Source organism: Tachyglossus aculeatus, chromosome 1 (genome assembly GCF_015852505.1).
Source record: "Tachyglossus aculeatus isolate mTacAcu1 chromosome 1, mTacAcu1.pri, whole genome shotgun sequence".
In the NCBI taxonomy this organism is placed as follows: domain Eukaryota; kingdom Metazoa; phylum Chordata; class Mammalia; order Monotremata; family Tachyglossidae; genus Tachyglossus; species Tachyglossus aculeatus.
Window position 1 is genome coordinate 90,344,651 of NC_052066.1, and position 18,139 is coordinate 90,362,789.

General features: G+C 43.7%; 2 non-coding genes across 2 annotated transcripts; both read left to right on the forward strand.

Moving 5' to 3' along the window:
• The first annotated feature begins 12,832 nt into the window (after positions 1–12,832).
• LOC119934048 lies at positions 12,833–12,970 on the forward strand. Its single transcript, XR_005452851.1, has one exon. It is a non-coding gene; the product is annotated as a small nucleolar RNA SNORA7 (small nucleolar RNA).
• Positions 12,971–16,920: 3,950 nt separating this feature from the next.
• On the forward strand, positions 16,921–17,058 carry LOC119934156. Its single transcript, XR_005452870.1, has one exon. It is a non-coding gene; the product is annotated as a small nucleolar RNA SNORA7 (small nucleolar RNA).
• The last annotated feature ends 1,081 nt before the right edge of the window (positions 17,059–18,139 follow it).

Consider the following 18,139-nt stretch of genomic DNA (forward strand, 5'->3'; position numbering starts at 1 on the left):
ACAGAATTGGTAGACATGTTCCCTGCCCAAGATGAACCTACGGTCTAGAGGAAGTGTATATAAATGAAAGGTTTTAGCTTGGAGGCAGGTATCACTGGTCTTCTAACCTAGATATCCTGAGTTTTGTGAGTGACAGACAGGATTTGGCCCACTTCCTCAGCTCCCCAACCCAAGTTCTCTGGCCTCCCAGGTATTTTAGGAGAATTGGGGCCATCTTAGAGACCAGACAAGGTGGCTAAAGGCAAAATGAGCAACGAAGAACCCCTAGCACTCCCAGGCAGCAGCTGTCAATCAGACTGCCCCGTACTAATCATGTGGGTTTCAGGAGAACAAAATCACACAGTCAAAAAACCCACTTCTGCAAGGCCAGACCCAACCGATTGGAGGGGATCCAAAAAATTCAGAGAAACATGGCATAATGGATAGAGCATGGTACTGGAAGTCATGGGTTCTAATCCCGGCTCTGCCACTTATCTGCTGTGTGACCTTGGGGAAATCACTTTACTGCTCTGTGCCTGTTACCTCATCTGTAAAATGGGGATTGAGACTGTGAGCCCCACATGGGACAGAGACTGTGTCCAACCCGATTTGCTTGTATGTATCCCAATGGTTAGTACAGCACCTTGCACATAGTAAGTGCTTAACATACCACAATTATTACTGTTATTATTATCATTATTATTATTATTATTATTCAGATAGGATTTCTGTAGACCAGTCCTCTTTTGGTAGGAGAGGAATAGCAGACCGACATTTTGGCTCCTATAAGAAATATGTAAGTTTGGGTTTTGGCAGGGGGAAAGAGTATGTGTTTTGATCCATGTTGACCCAGGTATCTACTACCCTTTCTGCACTGGGATTCTGTTTGTATCTAAGAGAGAAGCAGACTGGACTAGTGGATAGAACACAGGCCTGGGAATCAGAAGGACCTGGGTTCCAATCCTGGCTCCACCACTGTTTTTAAAAAAATGACATTTGTTAAGCACTTACTATGTGTCAGAGACTCTAGTAAGTGCTGGGGAAGATGCAAGCTAATCAGGTTGCACATAGTCCCCGTCCCACATGGGGCTCACATTCTCAATCCTCATTTTATAGATGAGGTACCTCGGCCCCAGAGGAGTGAAGTGATTTACCCAAGGTCACACAGTGGACAAGTGGCAGAGCTGGGATTAGAACTCAGGTACTTCTGACTCCCAGCCCCATGCTGTATCCACTAGGCCATGCTGCTTCTCATCCATTAGGCCACACTGCTTCTCATTTGTCTGCCGTGTGACCTTTGGACCTAGGTTCTAGTTCCCTCTCTGCCACTTGTCTGTTGGGTGACCTTGGACAAGTCACGACTTCTCTGTGCCTCAGTTACCTCATCTGTAAAATGGGGATTAGAACTGTGAGCTCCATATAGGACAGGGACTGTGTCCAACCTGATTAGTTTACATCAAAGCATCATGGCTCAGTGGAAAAAGCCCGGGCTTTGGAGTCAGAGGTCATGGGTTCAAATCCCGGCTCCCCCAATTGTCAGCTGTGTGACTTTGGGCAAGTCACTTAACTTCTCTGTGCCTCAGTTACCTCATCTGTAAAATGGGGATTAAGACTGTGAGCCCCCCGTGGGACAACCTGATCACCTTGTACCCTCCCCAGTGCTTAGAACAGTGCTTTGCACTTAGTAAGCACTTAATAAATGCTATTATTATTATTATTTTTATTATCTTCCCCAGTGCTTTGTACACTGCCTGGCAGATGGTAAGTGCTTGACTAAACCCCACTTTTCCTCATCTCCCACTCTCTTGTCATTATTCAACGTATTTATTGAGCACTTACTATGTGCAAAGCACTGGGTGAATACAGTATAATATCAGGCACACTCGCTGCCCACTTCCTTCTGAGTTTCCCTGACTTTCTCCCTTTGCTCTTCCCACTTCTGCTAGCCCCAAAGCACTTGTGTATATATCTGTAATTGTGTTTATTTGTATTGATGTCTTTCTCCCCTCCTCTAGACTGTGAGCTCGTTGTGGACAGGGATTGTCACTCTTTACTGTTGTATTGTACTTTCCCAAGTGCTTAGTACAGTGCTCTGCACAGAGTTAGTGCTTAATACATACTACTGAATAAATGAAATTATTATCAAGTGCCATCGAGTCATTTCCGGTTCATAGCAACATTATGGATATATATTATCTCCAGAACGTCCTGTCTTCTGCCATAATCCGCAACCTTTCTAACGGTTCTTCCATTATTGTTGTTATGGTCGCTATCCCTCCAGCTGCTGGTCTGCCTCTTCCATGCTTTCCCTGCTTAGTGGAAAGAGCCCGGGCTTGGGAGTCAGAGGATGTGGATTCTGATTCTGACTCTGCCACTTGTCTGCTGTGTGATCCTGGGCAAGCCACTTAACTTCTCTGTGCCTCATTTATCTCATCTGTAAACTGGGGATGAAGACCGTGAGCTCCACGTTGGACAACCTGATTATCCCAGTGCTTTGAACAGTGCTCGGCACAATGTAAGCGTTTAACAAATACTATTATTATTATTATCATGGACAACCTGATTATCCCAGTGCTTAGAACAGTGCTTGGCACAAAGTAAGCGTTTAACAAATACTATTATCATTATCATTATCATTATTTCTTAGCATTAGTGCAAAGAACTAGTCCTCCTGATTATGTGTCCAAAATATGGTAATCTAAGTCGAGTCATTTGGCCTTCCAAATAATAATATTAACAATAATATTAATAATAATAATAATTTTGTTATTTGTTAAGTGCTTACTATGTGCAAAGCACTGTTCTAAGCACTGGGGAGGATACAAAGTGATGAGATTGTCCCATGTGGGGCCCACAACCTTAATCCCCATTTTCCAGATGAGGTAACTGAGGCCCAGAGAAGTGAAGTGACTTGCCCAAAGTCACACAGCTGACAAGCGGTGGAGCTGGGTTTTGAACTCAGGGCCTCTGACTCCCAAGCCCATGCTCTTTCCACTGAGCCACGCTGCTTCTCCAAAGACCCTCCTTCCTCTCCACCTCGTCCCCCTCTCCATCCCCTGTCTTACCTCCTTCCCTTCCCCGCAGCACCTTTATATATGTATATATGTTTGTACATATTTATTACTCTATTTATTTATTTTACTTGTACATATCTATTCCATTTATTTTATTTTGTTATTGGTTTTGTTCTCTGTCTCCCCCTTCTAGACTGTGAGCCCACTGTTGGGTAGGGACTGTATATGTTGCCATCTTGTACTTCCGAAGCGCTTAGTACAGTGCTCTGCACACAGTAAGTGCTCAATAAATAAATACGATTGATTGATTGATTAATTATGAAGGAAATACCACACAAACACACACAATGTGATGGTAAGATGCAGACTTGAGATTTAATCGGTAGAGGGAGGTAGAATCTAAGAAGAAGAGCACAATTAGGATCGGGTCTAGTTGAGCATCTCTGTAAGGGGGCGAGAGAAGCACCTCAAGAGCATCAGCATTCATTCATTCATTCAGTCGTATTTATTGAGCACTTACTGTGTGCAGAGCACTGTACTAAGCGCTTGGGAAGTACAAGTTGGCAACATATAGAGACAGTCCCTACCCAACACTGGGCTCACAGTCTAGAAGGGGGAGACAGAGAACAAAACCAAACACATTAACAAAATAAAATAAATAGAATAGATATGTACAAGTAAAATAAATAACTAAATAGAGCAATAAATATGTACAAACATATATACATATATACAGGTGCTGTGGGGAAGGGAAGGAGGTAAGATGCGGGGATGGAGAGGGGGACGAGGGGGAGAGGAAGGAAGGGGCTCAGTCTGGGAAAGCCTTCTGGAGGAGGTGAGCTCTCAGTAGGGCCTTGAAGGGAGGAAGAGAGCTAGCCTGGCGGATGGGCAGAGGGAGGGCATTCCAGGCCCGGGGGAGGATGTGGGCCGGGGGTCGATGGCGGGACAGGCTAGAACGAGGCACGGTGAGGAGATTAGCAGCAGAGGAGCGGAGGGTGTGGGGTGGGCTATAGAAGGAGAGAAGGGAGGTGAGGTAGGAGGGGGCGAGGTGATGGACAGCCTTGAAGCCCAGGGTGAGGAGTTTCTGCCTGATGCGCAGATTGATTGGTAGCCACTGGAGATTTTTGAGGAGGGAAGTAATATGCCCAGAGCGTTTCTGGACAAAGAAAATCCGGGCAGCAGCATGAAGTATGGATTGAAGTGGGGAGAGACACGAGGATGGGAGATCAGAGAGAAGGCTATTGCAGTAGTCCAGATGGGATAGGATGAGAGCTTGAACGAGCAGGGTAGCGGTATGGATGGAGAGGAAAGGGCGGATCTTGGCAATGTTGCGGAGCTGAGACCGGCAGGTTTTGGTGACGGCTTGGATGTGAGGGGTGAACGAGAGAGCGGAGTCGAGGAGGACACCAAGGTTGCGGGCTTGTGAGACGGGAAGGATGGTAGTGCCCTCAACAGAGATGGGAAAGTCAGGGAGAGGGCAGGGTTTGGGAGGGAAGACAAGGAGTTCAGTCTTGGACATGTTGAGTTTTAGGTGGCGGGCAGACATCCAGATGGAGATGTACTAAAGGCAGGAGGAGATGCGAGCCTGAAGAGAGGGGGAGAGAGCAGGGGCAGAGATGTAGATCTGGGTGTCATCAGCGTAGAGATGATAGTTGAAGCCGTGGGAGCGAATGAGGTCACCAAGGGAGTGTGTGTAGATCGAGAACAGAAGGGGACCAAGCACTGAACCTTGGGGAACCCCCACAATAAGGGGATGGGAGGGGGAGGAGGAGCCTGCAAAGGAGACTGAGAATGAACGACCGGAGAGATAAGAGGAGAACCAGGAGAGGACGGAGTCTGTGAAGCCAAGGTCGGATAGCATGTTGAGGAGAAGGGGGTAGTCCACAGTGTCGAAGGCAGCTGAGAGGTCGAGGAGGATTAGGATGGAGTATAGATAGGGGAAATATTAGAGTTTAAGAACATTCATATCAGTGTTGTGGGGGTGGGGTGAGTATCAAAGTGCTTAAGGGGTACACAAATTCTTAGTTGTTGCAGAGGGGAGGGCAGATATAGGAAATGAAATCTTAGCCAGGGAAGGACTCTTGGAAGGGGTATGATTTTCAGAAGGTTTGAAGGTAGAGAGGGTGGTAGATGATCATTCATTCATTCAATCGTATTTATTGAGCGCTTACTGTGTGCAGAGCACTGTACTAAGTGCTTATCAGATAGGAAGGAGGAGGGGGTTTCAGGCCTGAGGGGGAAAGTGGGCAAGGGGTAGGTGGTGGGATAGATGATGATGATGATGGCATTTATTAAGTGCTTACTATGTGCAAGGCACCGTTCTAAGCGCTGGGGAGGATACAAGGTGATCAGGTTGTCCCACGGGGGCCTCACAGTCTTAATCCCCATTTTACAGATGAGGTAACTGATGCCCAGAGAAGTTTAGTGACTTGTCCAAAGTCACACAGCTGACAATTGGCGGAGCTGGGATTTGAACCCATGACCTCTGACTCCAAAGCCCGGGCTCTTTCCACTGAGCCATGCTGCTTCTCGATGAGATCATGAGATAGATGAGATCAAAGTGCTGAAAGTGGGTTGGTGTTAGAGGAGAATGCAGACATGGGAGTGGGAGAGCCACTGGCCCATGGTGTGACCTTAGGCCAGTCACTTAGCCTCTCAGGGCCTCAGTTTCTTCTTTGGTAAACAATCAATCAGTGGTATTTATTGAGCACTTACTATGTGCAGAGCACTGGACACTTGGGAGAGTACAATATAACAATAAACACATTTCCTACAATATAACAGAGTTGGTAGACATGTTCCCATGGATAGGAAACAGATTGCTATAGAAGCCATGCATCTTTCTATCTATCTATCTATCTATCTATCTATATCTATCTATCTATCTATCTATCTATCTGTCTATCTACCCTTAGCACATAGTAAGTTCTTAATGAATGTGATTATTATAATTATTATTACTATCATTATTATTATTCTGTAATTAGATAGAGGGAGAAATAATTGGGAAATAGACTGCTGGCTGGACTCTTACTGGGGAGGAGGATCAAGTGTTTGTGTTGGGCTGTATATTTTCATTATGCACACACACATTAATCACTTTCCTGAAGGAAGAGGTAAGTTCAAGCAGGTTTTCCAGGCGTATATATTTTTGCTTTCTGAAAAAAAATGGATTCTGTTTTTCATTAGCAAGTAGGCTGGGGGTCACGCATGTGAGCTTCAAAATATCTTGCCAATAAATGCCTTTTGCTAGACATCAGATTCTCCAATAAAAGTGTGGGGACATGTGTACAGTTCACTCTCTCATTTTGGGGGGCGGCCTGGGGATTGAGCATGGCTCTCTTGTGTCTCACATGTACGTTGTGGGTAGCTTAAGCCAGTCCACTGTTAGATTTCTGAATAATAATAACAATGATAAAAATAATAATAATTGTGATATTTGTTAAGTGCTTACTTGTGCCTGGCACTGTACTAAGTGCTGGGGTGGATACAAGCCAATTGGGTTGGACACAGTCCCTGTTATTCGTGCATTCAATTGAATTTATTAAGCACTTACTGTGTGCAGAACACTGTTCTAAATGCTAGGGAAAGTACAATACAGCAATAAAGAGTGACAATCCTTGCCCACAGCAAGCTCCCAGTCTAAATCCCCATTTTACAGATGAGATAACTGAGGCCCAGAGAAGTGACGTGACTTTCCCAAGGTCATATAGCAGACAAGTGGTGGAGCTGGGATTAGAACCCATGACCTTCTTACTTCCAGGCCACTGCTCTATCCACTAGGTCAGGCTGCTTCTCTGAAGCTCCATTGGCAGCGCAAGAACCACTATACTTGGTTGTTTAAAATTTACAGTGTGTGGATATATGCCTTATTGCTATAAAACACAATATCATAACAATTTTATGACCAAAATGTTAGTGCTCTTGTGAAGTTAGAAGCCCTAATGCCCAATACCAGACATAGAAATGTGAGAGTGGAAAATAAGAAAAAATAGGTTCGTTCAGGGATATTTGTGGAATCGAATGAAATCTAGAGTGAATGTCCAATTGCTAGAAAGATATACAGCTAGATACAGTCTCAGCAGGATTTGGCAAAATGTTTTTCTAATTGCAGTTGGGTGGCTCCAGTATCTCAGACACGTTTCACTCCTCGGAAGCGAGGGGGTCGACATCAGTAGTGATGCTTGGAGTTGAAGTTCTCCAGGACCTTCATGAGACCTCCAAGACCTCTCAGTGAGAAACAGGGTGCCTACTGGATAGAGCATGAACCTTGGAGTCAGAAGGACCTGGGTTCTAGTCCCTGCTCTGCCACTTGTCTGCTCGTGACCAGAGATGCTATAGATTTTCTCTCATCTGTCAAATGGGGATTAAGACTGTGAGCCCCATATCGGACAGGGACTGTGTCCAACCCGATTTTCTTGTAACCATCTCAGCGCTTAGTACAGCGCCTGACACATAGTAAGCACTTTACAAATAACATAATTATTCATTTTTATTAAAACTGCCCAACTAGAAACCAAATTTCCAACTCTGTATTGCTGATAGAATAGCTAAGCCTTTTGCTCCTTATTCAGTTGCTTCTTACCTTCAGTTTTTGCCAGAACCCTATTGGACATTTTTTTTTTAATTTAAATGGCATTTGTTAAGCACTAACTATGTGCCATACACTATTCTAAACACTGAGATAGATGCAAGGTAATCAGGTTGGACATGGGGCTCACAGTCTTAATCCCCATTTTATAGATAAGAGAACTGAGGCACAGAGAAGTGAAGTGACGTCACCTAGCAGACAAATTACAGAGCCAGGACTAGAACCCAGGTCTTTCTGGTTCCCAGACCCATGCTCTATCCACTAGGCAACCCTGCTTCTCAGCGAGAGATCTTGCCAATCTCATTGAGGCTTTAGAGAACTTCAACTCCCTGCATCACTACTGATGCCAACCCCCTCGCTTCTGAGGAGTGAAGCGTGTCTGAAATATTGGAGCTTCCCAACTGTGGGAAGACAAGCATTTTGCCAAATCCTCCTGAGTCTCAAAGGCTATAAGGAGCTTGAACAACAGGAAGGTTAGTGGTAGTTTTTATTTCTGTAACTGGCATGGGAATTTGCACCAGAAAGCCAGTCTGGTACTACCCAAATCCCCAGATTAGAAGGGTGAAGGGCAACCAACACATATTTCTTCCAAGCACCAAGCTCGTATCTTCCCCAGCATATATTACAGTGTCTGGCACATCGTAAGAGCTTAATAAGTACCAATAAAAATGACGTGTACGGGCTTTGGAGTCAGCGGTCATGAGTTCAAACCCCGGCCCTGCCACTTGTCAGCTGTGTGACCTTGGGCAAGTCACTTAACTTCTCTGTGCCTCAGTTACCTCATCTGTAAAATGGGGATTAAGATTGTGAGCTCCCCGTGGGACAACCTGATCACCTTGTAGCCTCCCAGCACTTAGAACAGTGCTTTGCACATAGTGAGTGCTTAATAAATGCCATTATTATTACTATTATTAACTAAAACAGCACTTGTCACCATTAGAGACAATCGATCAATAAATCAATCATATTTATTGAGCGCTTACTGTGTGCAGAGCACTGTACGAAGTGCTCGGGAAGTATAATATTACAGAGTTGATAGTCACATTCCCAGCCCACAATCAATTTACAAGTCTGGGGGGAGACAGACATTACTATAAATAAGTAAATTATGGTTGTATACATAATCATATTTATTGAGTGCTTACTGTGTGCAGAGTACTGTACTAAGCACTTTGGAGAGTGCAACACAATCAGTCAATCAATCGTATTTATTGAGCGCTTACTGTGTGCAGAGCATATAGTGCTGTGGTGCTGAAAGTGTGGTGAGTGCAAATTCAAATGCAAGGGAAATGCACAAGAGAGTAAGAGAAGAGGAAATGAGTGCTTAGTTACAGAGGACATCTTGGAGGAGATATGCTTTAAATATGGCTTTGAAGCTGGGGAGGGTGGTTGTCTGTTGGCTGTGAAGACAGAGACTGTTCTGATTTTATTCATTTCTGAATGCATACACATACTTGCATTTCCCATCCAAATGTTTTTCAAAGATTATTCTTGTATTCTAGTCACTGGCATCTTTTAGCCTTTTCATGAAACTTGGAAACCATTCTATGTATGTCTATCGGGCAACATTATTAATATTGTGTTCCTGGTAAAGTAATAAAATGCTAATCAAGAAGATCAAGGAATAAAAGAGGTCTATGAATTCCACATGTGGGTTTGCTAATTTGGAAGTGACAGCTGAAGGATCAATTGTTCATGGATAGTATCACCACTAATACATGTATATGATAAATTATAATTTTGAGTATTCATTAGCTAGAACCCAGTAACTTAAATTTTATATAGACTAGTCAAAGTAGCATTGGAAATTGATCTTTCATAATGAGCTCTGAATAAAAACTCCCTATGAGCTCAAAGGGAGTGATTTTTTTCAGAATATATATATGTATATAGTTCATACATGTAGTATATAGTATATATACTATATAGTATATATATATATATAGCATAGTATATAGTATACTCTCTCTAGTGTATGTATATATGTGTGTGTGTATATCTATATCTATCTATATATATATAGTTAATTTGGAGGTAATTTGGAAGTCACTCTGCAACCTATCCCCCAGTATATAGTATATATACATATAGTTAATTTGGAGGTAATTTGGAAGTCACTCGGGAGCCTATCCCCCGGTATTGTCAGATTGAAAGAGTCAACTGGGGAAACACTTCAGGCCAGATCAGGGAATAAATATTTGAGTTTGTTTCTTGGAGACTAGATATTCAACACATTCTCTCATGAGTTGGTGGAATCTATTGCTTTTGCTCCCTTTTCCCCTATCAGTGCTTGCACGTTTTGGACTTACGACAACATAGATGATTCACAAGCACTTTCTCCTGGAAGTGTGATGAAACCAGACCTGATCACCCGGAAAGGAGCCTGGAGGGGAGGCAGGACTAATCGAATTAATCCACCTGTAGATTGCAATTATCTTTGGATTGCACCAAGTCCATTTTGGCTACTCTCAGATCATCCTCTATTTCCAGGTTTCTGAATCAATCCAGCTTTAGTTTAACCTGGGTAGGCAGGCATGAAATACATTCCCCATAGTGTTTTACTTGGGCCAGACTTCCCGTAGTTTAGGAAACTGCTTGGCCTGGGGACTATTTCTATATGAGTGAACTTCTCTAATATTCATTTTGGGACTCAATTAAGGGAGACTCTCCTGAAATATCAAGAATTTGTTTCCTTGCTTTTTAATTGTTGCCAAGAATTTTCCATGTATTTTTTCTAATGATCCAAAATAAATTTTTTTGATTGTTCCTGGAGGAAATTTCGGGTGAAATTTATCACTCCTTTTGTTCCTTCCTTGATCCGCAGTATTCTGAAAAGAGTCACTCCTTCGTTTGAAAACAATGTTTTTAATCAGAGCTCATTGTGTAAGATCAATTTCCAATGCTACTCTGACTAGTCTACATGAAATTTAAGTTATTGGGCTCTAGCTAATAAATGCTCAAAATCATAGTTTATCATCATCAGTATTTATTAAGCCCCCACTCTGTGTTCAGTAGGGTACTGAATATTAAATGTAGCTCATTGCTACATTTAACACTTGGCTAGGAAAAATAAAATTCTGAACATCAGCCTCTTAAGCAACTTGGTAGTGTTGGGTGACTTGACGTGCATTTTCAGGAAAAGGCTATTCTTTTTAAAAAGGGCATCTACAAAATAGAACCAAACCTTTAGCTGATGGATGTATTGTTTAGCCTTATCTGTTTTGAGTTTCAGTTCCTGAAAAATCTACTAATGCTAACATTTTACATCCAGTACTCTAGAGTTAGTCCAAAAAGATGTTTGCAAGACAATTGTTCCTCTACAGCCCCAGAGGAAAGACAATTTCAGGCTTTGTTCCTGCATCTTTTGTACGGTTTTCAAATAAGCAGATGAAATGAGCTAGATTATTAAGTCTTTCAAAATGGCTGGGCCTTGTAAATGGAAATTTCTGACGTCTTTCAATGTGGTTTGTTTCAGGGTCTAATACGGTGCAGACACAATACAGTTCGCATGATAGATGATTTCCTCTATGAAATAGATGCAAGCCATCTGTCCAGAATCAGAGAGTTAGAACTCCCTGTTTCATTTATTCATGTTCAGGGAAACTAGTTGTAAACATCAGATGCTATGACACAGTTGGAAATGCTGCACAGAGCAAAGCCAACAGTCCTTGCCTTCTAGGAACTTTCATTCTATATCTGGATAGTTATTTAGAATAACAGATACACACTAGGAATAACAAAGTAACCTGCATAAGCATTAATTCCATGACTCATTCTTTGGTGGTATTCTTGGCTATGGAAGGACAGAGTCATACTGAAATTTACAAAGAGCTTTGCTGTCCGAACTTCTGGTTTCCTGTCAGGGAGATTCTCGGAAGACACATACTCATCCCTGTTGGCACCGTCTCTGTTTGCCACTTAATTCCCACTCTCCTTTTTCCCAAATCACTCCAGCGATTTCAAGGTTTGACCGATCCTGGGTTCCTTGAGTTCCCAGCCCCGCTTCTTCCTCCTCCCCAGAAGTCAGCCAGGCCCCTCTGGGGAGGTAGGAATAAGCTGGAGTGGAGAAGCAGCATGGCTCAGGGGAAAGAGCCTGGGCTTTGGAGTCAGAGGTCATGGGTTCAAATTCTGGCTCTGCCAACTGTCAGCTGTGTGACTTTGGGCAAATCACTTAACTTCTCTGGGCCTCAGTTACCTCATCTGTAAAATGGGGATTAAGACTGTGAGCCCCCAGTGGGACAACCTGATCACTTTGTAACCTCCCCAGCGCTTAGAACAGTGCTTTGCACATAGTAAGTGCTTAACAAATACCATTATTATTATTATTATTATTATCATTATTATTTCTTTACTCTAGGATAGATCCATTAAATCTGAGGGAATATTCAAGGGTCCTGAGGAAGAAGCTTCAGTGTCTCTCGGTTTTTTATCATTGTTCACTGAGTCTCATTTTCTCTCCATGTTGATGAAAATGTGTCAGGTGACTCCTCTCTGGACGTCAGAGGGGAAACTGGGTGTGTGTGTGTGTGTGTGTGTGTGTGTGTGTGTGTGTGTGTGTGGTTGTGTGTGTACGTACATACGGACATTGAGGAAGGTGTAAATGAGTTCATAAGTGCTTGATCTAGATCCAATTGGAGGGGTGAATACCTAGAAGGTTTTGGCAACACTTCTGAGACATGTAATAATAATAATTATGGTAATTGTGAAGTGATTACTATGTGCCAAGCACTGTTCTAAGTGTTAGGGACCTGAAAACCACTGATGTTAGATGACTGGTTGTTCATCAACTGGACCTGCCAGATAGCAGAGCTGCTATTCCCAGTCATTGCTGTAGTGATCTTTCTGGTGATTGGGCCCTGGAAGTTGCCTACCCTATCCTCCCTCCAGTATACTGCCTGGGTCCACAGGGGGCATGGTCTTTGGTCCGCATGAAAGGGACTTTTTCCTTCTCGAGAAGCTAAGTTGCTTCCTCATCCCCTTCACTGACCTCCATCAGCTTCCTTACTGACCTCTCTGACTCTGGTTTTCCCCACTTCCAGTTGCCTAGTTCATTTTCCTAAAACATCATCCTCCTCACTTCTCCCCACTCCTCAAAAACCTCCAGTGGTTGTCCATTCCTCTCCACATCAAGCTGCAACTCCTGTCCTTTGTTGTTAAGGCATTCAATCAGTTCTCTCTCTCCTACCTATCCTCTCTCTTCTCCTACTATTCCCCAACTCACACATTTCACTCCTCCTAAGCCAACCTCCCCCTCTCAGGGTCCCACCTGGAGAGTTTTCAATACTCTACCAGTCCTGGCTTTGGGAGAGAGAGTCAAGCAGAGGCCTACCCATTCTATTCCTAGCTTGGGCAGTGACTAGCGAGTGGAAGACAATCTGCTACAAATCAAAACTCACCCATGCTGGGCAGCAGCAGCATGACAAAGTCGAGGGCGGAGACTCAAGTTTACTGTGCGGAAGGTGGCAATGATACGCCATCTCTGTATTTTTACCAAGAAAACTCTATGGATCCACTACCAAAATGATTACAAATGGAGAGCGGGGTGTTCTGGGAGAGATGTGTCCGTGGTGTCACTATGGGTCAGGAACAACTTGACAGCGCAAGACAAGGCAAGCCAACCTACTCAGTGGGTCTCATAGAGAAGCAGCATGGCTCAATGGAAAGAGCCCGGACTTTGGAGTCAGAGGTCATGGGTTCAAATCCCAGCTCCACCACTTGTCAGCTGTGTGAATTTGGGCAAGCCACTTAACTTCTCTGTGCCTCAGTTCCCTCATCTGTAAAATGGGGATTAAGATTGTGAGCCCCATGAGGGACAACCTGATCACCTTGTAGCCTCCCCAGCACTTAGAACACTGCTTTGCACGTGGTAAGCACTTAATAAATGCCATAATAATTATTTTTATTATGGTCTCTCCCCATGATGATCTCATACCTCCCTCTTGCGTAGAAGTCCTCCTCCTTTCACATCTGGCCAGGACTGTTTTCTGCACCTTTAAAACTCTTCTAAGGCTCTTTACATCTCCTTCAGGAGACCTTCTCTCATTAACCCTCCCCCTCCCTCAGTGATCTCCTCCACAGCTCCCACTTCAGCCCTTCTTTGTCATCTACGTATTTGGGTATTCACACACCTCATACCATACCTTCACACTGTGTTACTTCCTCCTATCTGGAATTTATCTAATAATAATAATAATAATGGTGTTTGTTAAGTGCTTACTATGTGCAAAGCATTGTTCTAAGCGCTGGGGGTCAAGGTAATCAGGTTGTCTCATGTGGGACTCACAGTCTTCATCCCCATTTTACAGATGAGGTAACTGAGGCGCAGAGACATTAAGTGACTTGCCCAAAGTCACATATCTGACAATTGGTGGAGTCAGGATATGAACCCATGACCTCTGACTCCAAAGCCCGAGCTCTTTCCACTGAGCCACACTGTGTCTGTCTCGCTAGCTAAATTGTAAGAACTTTGAGGGCAGGAATCATATTTACTCAACTGTACACTCGCAAGTGTTTTGTTACAGTGTTACAGTACAGAATAGGCACTCAATAAATAAAGCTGATGGATTGATTCTTTTGGGTTAAGATGTTCGAAGCTAAAGGAGCAAATAGTGCTCCTGGTATCACTGGCCTTCAGTGCTTGAGAAACACAAGGCCCAGTGACTAAAGCATGGGAGTCAGAAGGTCCCGGGTTCTAATCCTGGCTCTGCCACATCATTCAGTCAGTGGTATTTATTGAACTCTTACTTTGTGCAGAGCACTGCCACTTGTCTGCTGTGTGACCTTGGGGAAGTCACTTCAATTCCCCATGCCTCAGTTCCTGCATCTGTAGAATGGGGATTAAGACTGTGAGCCCTATGTGGGACAGGGACTGTGCCCAACCTGATTATTTTATATTTATCCCACTGCTTAGTGCCTGGCACATAGTAAGTGCTAACCAAATACTATTATTATTATTATTCATGACTTCCATACTGGCAGCAACCTTGCTGGAAAAGTGATGAAGGGGGAGTAGGGGACGTTGGAGGTGGAGGAACACAGCGGCCTCTCAAAATCATTTGGCCCCTGAGAGGAAGAAGGGGAGGAATTCTGTCCCTCTCCCTACAAGGACTCTATTGAGATGATTCATTCATTCAGTCAGTCATTCAGTCATATTTATTGAGCGCTTACTTTGTGCAGAGCACTGTACTAAGCGCTTGGGAAGTACAGGTTGGCAACAAGTCAGCAATAGTTGGAGACTATTGTCTCCCTACCTTATTGTTCTCTCCCAGTTGCTTAGTATAGGGCTGGTCACACAGCAAACCCTCAGTAAATACCATTGATTGATTGAGTGAGTGAAGAGATTGGTGATTTGGTTGGTGACTCTAATTAGGAGCCATTCTAGAAGAAGAGAAAAAAAGATGGGTAAAATGCAATTTTCTTTCTATCTCCTTTGGTGAAAGTTAATTTATATGATTTTATTTAGTCCATCTTTAGTTGGATGCTTTCAGGTGTAAGCAATAATAATAATAGTAATAATGATAATAATTGTGGTATTTGTTAAGTGCTTACTTTGTGCCAGGCATTGTACTAAGCTCTGGGGTGGATACAATTAAGTCAGGTTGGACACAGTCTTTGTCCCACACTGGGCTCACATTCTCATTCCCCATTTTACCGAAGAGGTAACTGAGGCACAGAGAAGTAAAGTGACTTACCCAAGGTCACACAGCAGACAAGTGGCGGAGTGGGGATTAGAACCCATGACCTTATGACTCCTAGGCCTATGGTATATCCACTATGCCATGCTGTTTTGATGCCCTGAATAGGAGGTAAGATATAGGATTTCACCATCATGCCCATCATCATCATCTCCCTCCTCTCTGCCAACTCCACTAATCATTGTAGTTGGAGCATTAGGAAAGGTATTAATTGAGCGCCCCGCCCCAGGTGCAATGCATTGTTCTAAGCACTTGGGAAAGTACAATACAAGCACGAGACACAGTGCCTGCTTACAGAGAGCTTACATTCTACCAAAATTTATAAAGAGGGTAGTCAGAATAAATCCATTGGCTGAGTGTGTCAGTCAGTAGTATTTATTGAACATTTACTGTGTGCAGAGCACTGAACTAAGCGCTTAGGAGAATGCAATATAACAGAGTTGGTAGACCCCTTTCCTGCCCACAAGGAGCTTACAGTTCCGAGACTCCTGGGATGGCTGGTTGGAGAAGGTGGGATTTCAAGAGAGCTGTGAAAGTGGTGAGAGCCGCAAGAAGAGAGAAAGACTCATAAAGGAGGGGACTCAAAATCCCGCTGTTGCCAGTGCCAGGAGAGGTGGTGTCCCAGAATGGTGTTTTGACATTTCCATAACCTTCTCAAAGAAGGCCCAGGCAACCGTTGCACTCTCTGAACACACTGAACTTTTTCAATGAAATGCATTTGGCTCCTTTAGGCACAGCAGGTCCTAAAATAACTTCAGTGGGGTGGATGTAATTTATTGCACCGTTAGTGTTCTCGCTGCAGATTTCTCCAAGCTATGAATATTCTTCACTGGACTCCCACTTCAACAAAAGGGCAATTGATAAAATAAAGCATGCTGGAGTGTTCTTTAAATAGCCACGGTCTTTAAAGCCATAAATATTTCCTTTCCTCTAAGCAAGAGGGTCAGGACTACTTTGGAGAAACCTTGCACTTCTATCCCCGTGGGCATGGGCTGGGGTCATATAGAGCCAACCACTACTCATTCTGGCTCCGTTACTAATGCATTTACTCTAGAATTCAAACAAACGGCAAGCTGTGCAGAACTGTGAAAAGGATGCAGTGTAGGAGAGGTTGAAACTAGCTATTTTTGAAAATTGCCCGTCCTCCGTTTGAGACTTAAGGCAGTCGGGGGAGTTAATTTGGGGGGATATATTGACTGGTTGATACTTTCTTGGAACAAGTGAGGGCTAGAGAAACATCCGGTCTGGAAGATCTTATTCCCTGAGCTTCAGGGAACGCGGTAAGAACCTTCTAGCTTTAAATAGGGCCATCTCTGGGAGGGCTGATATTCATATGGGAAGCAGCATGGCCTAATGGAAAGAGAACAAGCCTGGGAATCAGAGGACCTGGGTTTTAAACCTGGCTCTGCTTGTGATCCTGGTCAAGTCACTTAACTTCTCTTTACCTCAGTTGCCTCATCTGGAAAATGGGAATTAAACCTGCTAGCCCATTTGGGACATGGAAGGTGTCCAACTTGATTATCTGATACCTACCCCAGCACTGAGTGCAATACCTGGCATATAGTAAGCGCTTAACAAATACCATTGAGAAAAGTGTGTTCTAAAGATTCAAACTTCATCTTCATTTAGAATGTTTATTGAGCACCTCTCAGGATGGCACCTGGAGAGTTTCCAGTACTCTTCTGGTCTCGGCTACAGGAGGGAGAGTCATGCAGAAGCATATTCATTACATTCCTAGCTTGGCCAGTGGCTAGAGAGTGGTAGGCAATCTGCTACAACTCAAAACTCACCAGTGCTGCGCAGCAGTAGCATGGGAGAGTTGAGGTCAGAGACTGAAGTTTCATAATCATAAATTACAGAATCATAAACATAATTACAGAAGCAGCATGGTTCAGTGGAAAGAGCACGGGCTTTGGAGTCAGAGGTCATGGGTTCGAATCCCAGCTCTGCCACATGTCTGCTGTACGACCTTGGGCAAGTCACTTAACTTCTCTGAGCCTCAGTTACCTCATCTGTAAAATGGGGATTACAACTGTCAGCCCCATGTGGGACAACCTGAAATCACCTTGTATCCCCCCCAGTGCTTAGAACAGTGCTTTGCACATGGTAAGCGCTTAACAAATGCCATCATTATTATTGTTATTATTATAATGATGGTATTTGTTAAGCGCTTACTATATGCCAGGCACTGTTTTAAGAGCTGGGGTGGATACAAGCAAATCGGGTCAGACACAGTCCCTGTCCCACATGAAGCTCATCGGCTCACTTCCCATTTTACAGATGAGGCAACTGAGGCACAGAGAAGTTAAGTGACTGGCCTAAGGTCACACAACAGACAAGTAGAAGAGCTGGGATTAGAACCCATGACCTTCTGACACCCGGGCCCATGCTCTATCCATTATGCCATGCTGCTTCAGGCGATGATAATACACTTCCGTATTTTGACAAAGAAAACTCTATGGCTGTACTACTGGAATGATTGCAGATGGAGGTGGGGCGTTCTGGAAGAGATATTCATTCAATCGTATTTACTGAGCGCTTACTGTGTGCAGAGCACTTTACTAAGCGCTTGTCCATGGATCGGAGACGATTCAACCGCTTAAGACAAGATGGGTGAAGAGCCTTGTCCTAGATGTTCTGGATGAGTTTGTTACTATTTGATTATAACTCCTTTTATGATTTGTTTATTTTATTGAATGTTTTCCCTTTCCATTCCAGAAGCATCAAGTAATTGAATGAATCTGTCTAGTTTGTTCACCCCACAGAGATGTCCTGAAGGCTGGAGGAAGTGCAAGCTTGCAGAGAGGCCAATGTCACTTCCTCCCCCTTCATATCCAGTAGATTACCACTCTCTCTATCTT